We start from the raw sequence: 5393 nt of genomic DNA on the forward strand, positions 1-5393 counted from the left end.
GACACCATGAAAAGACTTTATATTTCCCTGAACGCCACAAACAGGAACAAAACTTCAGCATGCCACACTGAAGCACTCAGAGACACTTTTTGTATCCCCTCTTCACCAACTACTAGTTTCCTTTCTGTTTCTCCATACAATATTGATGTGGTTAACACAAAAGGAAAAGTTTCTGCAGCTCTGGTTATGTGGAACACTGTCTCTGTACATTTCTACCTCAGTGATTTTCTGATTCATTTCAGATATTGGTGGACTGTATTTCTTTGTTAAGGTGCCTCCAAAAATTTCTCTGTCTATCCTGTTGTTTGCCTGCATAAATGTCTTGTTTATCTGTGGAACACAATGAAGCTCTGTGAAATACATGATGATACATAATATGAAGCGTTGTGTTAACATGGACTGCCTAGGGAAAGGACTGCAAAGAGAAAAAAACAGCTTTCTTTCAGAAGTGACATTTTCAGAGGTATATTTTCAGCTTCCAGTGCTCTATCCCTTAAGTCAGAAACTGAAACAATAAAAAAGTTTAAATTCACATTGTTCAAAATGGTGTTAGTAAGAATTCCAAAGCAATATTAGTCTGGTAACCTCAGCAGGTCAATATGGTCATATTGCCTTTGATTTCACTGGTGCTCCACTGATTAGCAATTTACTACTGTTCTTGTGAGATTTGAGTCAGTTCTCAAAGTAGTACCCAACATCTTAGAACTCTTACATACTTTGTTCTTAGAAGATTGCAGTCTATACTTGCAGTCTGTACTTACTTGGTTTATACTGATATGAGTTCCAGTGTACAAAACTGTGTTCTGGATTGGCAAGATGTTTTCACTATAAATCATCCACTCAGTGTTCGTATCATCCAAACTCCCAATGTTTTCTTTCAAACATATATTAAAAATAATTATTTAGATAGATCTCAAAAAATAACTGTACAGAAAAAAAAACACTGTTTATTTTCCGGCAGAGTTCTTCAGGATCTGATCTATTCTATTTAATATTTTAATTTACATAGTGTGTAACATCGATTTCATGGTCTTCCTTTTTTTTTAAAGTCAAATTGTTGTGTAAAAATCTTTCCATTGCTTTACAGAAGTTTAGTATACTAGCATAATTATTTTTATTAATGGTATTGTTAATCCAATGAAAAATGACACTAGATTAGTGAAACAAGATCTATTTTTTTATAAATCCTATTGATTGCCACCAGATATGCTTCCAGTGCTTAATTTTATTATTTTTTTTTTTATTAACAAGTTCAGTATCAGAGCTCCATTTTTTTTCTGGAATCAATACTAATTTGACAAACCTAATTCCTCGAACTGTCTTATTAATGCTTTAAAATATCAGTTTTTCTACTGTCTGTCCAACATGCTTTGTTTGTTCCCATTTTTCTTCCCCTACTTCCTTACCTCAGGAACTTCCAGAAGTTTTTTTATGAACAACTAAACAATCAGCATTCAGAATCTAAAGAAGATAACGGTTGGTGCATTGTGAATTCCTAAATTCCTTCTCCAGCAGATAATTTCAAAAGAAAATCCAACTTAATTGTCTGTTGTGTAACACAGTCCTCAACTATTAATATAACAGGTTAACTTCTGATACATAATCTGGCATTTTTCAGAGATACAGAATGAGAGTATTACTGGGACTTTTGCTTTACGTATCTCCTTAATATCACATATACCCTTTATAACTACTGGACAAATTTAAGTAAACTATAAAAATATGTCTCCATAGGACTAAGAACCAGCACATCATTTTCAGTCATCTTTGTTCTTCATTATTCAGTGAGCAAACTTGGCTTACTTAATGTAGCAAGATAAAATTATTTTGGGATATTAGTTGAATGGTTCTGCATCAGTGTTTTCTAATTATAAAACTACTTTTCCCATAACTTAAAAATGAAATTATTACTACAGAGTTTTGTCTCATGGAACTGTAAAATCATTATGTTGTTTATTAGTTCTAATCTTCAATTTTCATATTAGATCACAGTTCAAAAATGTTGGAACGTTATTTTTTTTCGGTTTTAAAGACACAACCTGCACATGACCTTAGATGTCAGGGAAGAGTGGAGACAGGGATAACGACCAGGGTGCCTGATGGCCTGGCAAGTCCCCAGTGACCAGGCAGCTCTGAGGCCATGTGGGAAGTCTGTGAGCCAGGGGGAGGACCATTAAGGCACAGCTGCAACCTAATTCCATCCATGACACAGAATGAGTGACTGAATAGAAAAGCTGCTCCCACATGAAGCAACAAAGGTGCCAGACAGGTTTGCTGCAGCTCCTTCTCATCCCGCCCTTCTCAATCACCTGATTGTGGTTGCACAGCTGCACTGTATCAAGCAGCCTTGAGCACAGACTAACAAGCACTTGGGGGACATGGTGTGCTCAAGGTCCAACCCTGGGATTTGGCTTTTCACGTTGCCTAGTTTCAGAAGGAAGGTAAGATTTCGTGTGAGCATGTTTTTCTAAAATATTACATTGTACTGTATAATATGATGTGACACAGCTACATGACAAGATGCTAGCTCCCTGCCAAAATATATTTGACATAAAAAGCTGTTTGCAACTCAGGAAAGCTTCTATCAATTCATACATCCAAACTGAAGGTATCATGGGAGCCTTATTGGTACACAAATCTCTTGCACCTGTTCTTTTAACAGATACAGATGAGAACAGTGGGATGCTGGCTCTTTAGTGCAGAACAGAAGGTATTTACCTTACCCTGCACAAATAACAAACTACAGGATTTGTCTTAAGATTTAATTTACAATTTAAGATAAAAAGAAACAACAAGCAAAATCTTTACTGTACCATAAAATGTTTCCTTTAAGTAAAACTTTTGTTTTCAGCCAGTGAACGTTCTTTGATTTTTCCATCTTCCTAAAAACATGGTAAACCACTTGTCACATCATGATATTTAGGAGCATTATAATGAAATGTATCTCTCACTAAAGGGAACACAGTGAACAGCAACATGTACAAAAGAGAAAAAATAAATGACATATACAAGAGCAGCAAACTATATGACAACAGGAAAGATGGGCACAGAATAGTTGTTTTCCTGGTTGTATTACTCTGTAATTTATATTTGTATAAAAGTATTTATGTAATCTTTACTTCATTTTTTGACACTTCAGATAGACGTTATTCTTCATGACATCTCAGTTTCAGAAATTAGGTCATTCTTCACGACTTCTCCATTTCCCTTTCTAGAGTTTTACAGGAGAGATCACTAACATGTCTTTAACATCTACTTGGAAAAATAGACATATTTTATTTGAAATGAAACATATTAGGGACACTGCTCAACTGTAACTCTTAGGAGAAATATATATTAAGAAAAATAGATTAATAGTTTGAGAAATTTCTTTAGTTTTTGAAGTTCTGTCTTTCCTAGGCCTTTGGTTGTTCATTGAAGTAGAAGTGTTGCACAAAGCTCTGAGCAACTGGTCTGAATTTAGCGTCAGCCATCCTTTGAGCGAGACATTCACTCTAGAGAGCTCCTGGGTTCCCTTCAAACTTGACTGATTCTGTGATTTCTGAATTCCAAAACTATTTTTTATCACCATTGTTATTTATTTGGAGTCCAATTAATTAATCTATTCTGTGACAGTTTTAAGATTACCAAAATAATGAAGCTTTCTTTAAAATGGGTGTATATTTTTCTAAGGGAAGAAAATTATAAAGAGGGAGGCAGTTACAAAGTTGTTTGATTTTTCTGTTACTGTGTTTTTCATGTTCTCCTGAAACTTCTGAAATATTACTTACAGATATAAGTTTACATCTGCAATTGTTTTATCCACTGAAATTATTTTAAAATAGACACAGAAATATACTAGAAATTAAAAGATAGATTTTTTCATACAAGGAAAAGTGACATCCTAAATATTTATTTGTTTAAACCTATAATTTGGATTTCTGTTTATTATTCTTATAATCAGTATCATTATGGATTAGGTACAACTAGAAAAAAAAAAAACTTCTCACAATTTGATTATTTATTTTGTTCCCGTATCTGTTGGCAGAATTCGTTATGAAGCTCTTGTTTTTAAATATGTTTGCCTTTACTTGACAAGAGTTTTGCGTGAAAGAACAAAACAAAACACAAAATGAACACCCTATGGCTCACTAGTTAACTGTCCCTCTTAGGTGTTCTGTATTCAAGAGCTGATGTTCCAGCTGTGTAATTTAATACAATTTTCCTCCTGAAATGCATGTATGTAATTAAATGAATCCCAGCTACACATTTGGCATTTGTATGAACACTCAGGTGAATAAACATTCTCTTTCACAAATATTTGCAAATGAAAATCAGAAGAGGTTGCAAAGCCAGTCAAAATGAAAATAAAATAAACCTAACCACACTGAGGACTGGAAAAGTCATAGTGTAGTGGAAGATATGTCTCTGTGTAGGGTTCTCCAAACTTAAATATGGGAGCTTTTTTAGAACAGGAACAGACTTAGCCTCTAGATGATGTATACACATTTTTTTTCTTTTTCTAGTAGATTCCAATAGATTACAATGGAGGTAGGCTGGCAAATTTAGAAAGATGCGTGAGGCAGAATAAGGAGAAGTGTGGTACTGAGGTACTATGGGGTGATGCATATCTGAAAGCACCACTGAGGCAAGTGAAGCCTGGACAACAACTGCCCATCTTGAACTGACTAGATTAATCCAGCATCTGCTTGCAAACAATGAAGCACATGTGAATTTTGTTATGTCACTGTTGTCAGCTTCACAGCCTTGTTGCAGATTTGGAGACAGAGACCAGAGAATGATAGGAGTCCCAGTAACAGACATCAATTGGTCTTTGATACAGAAGCTGGCCTGGAACTCAGTAACTTCTAAGACTTGCGCCAACAATCTAGTTCAGAAACCAGTAGTGAAGACAATCACCCCTTGTGGTGGAAACTCCATACTTATACTTTCAATTCCATCCTGAAGGTGAAGCCCGAGGTGCAAAAGCTATGTGTCAAGACAGGGACTCAGTTGCACTCAGTGATCAGAGTGTCTGGTTCCCCTAGACCCATGGCGCAAATCCAACCTGGGCTGGAGGGGCTGGGGAGGCAATTAGAGTGGGGGGGGTGTACTTGTGTGTGTGTGTGTGTGAGAGAGAGAGAGAGAGACTGTGAATATCTGTTAGAATGGAAATCTTAAACTAGAAATCATTCTGCACTCTCTACCCACCCTACTTAGTAAATAAATTTAAGATTAAATATCACAGTTCTTGCAGCCACACCACCCACGATTCCCCTGTGACATTAGGAATGCATTTGAGGCACTATTAAGACCTGGAGCTTTCAGTTGGCATACAGTACATAATAGAATCGGATGCTGTGTCCTAGCAGTGCAGAAGCACGACAAGAAGAAAATATCCCATTAAACTCTTT

This window comes from Charadrius vociferus, unplaced genomic scaffold, assembly GCF_000708025.1.
Source record: "Charadrius vociferus isolate BGI_N301 unplaced genomic scaffold, ASM70802v2 scaffold100, whole genome shotgun sequence".
Classification (NCBI taxonomy): domain Eukaryota; kingdom Metazoa; phylum Chordata; class Aves; order Charadriiformes; family Charadriidae; genus Charadrius; species Charadrius vociferus.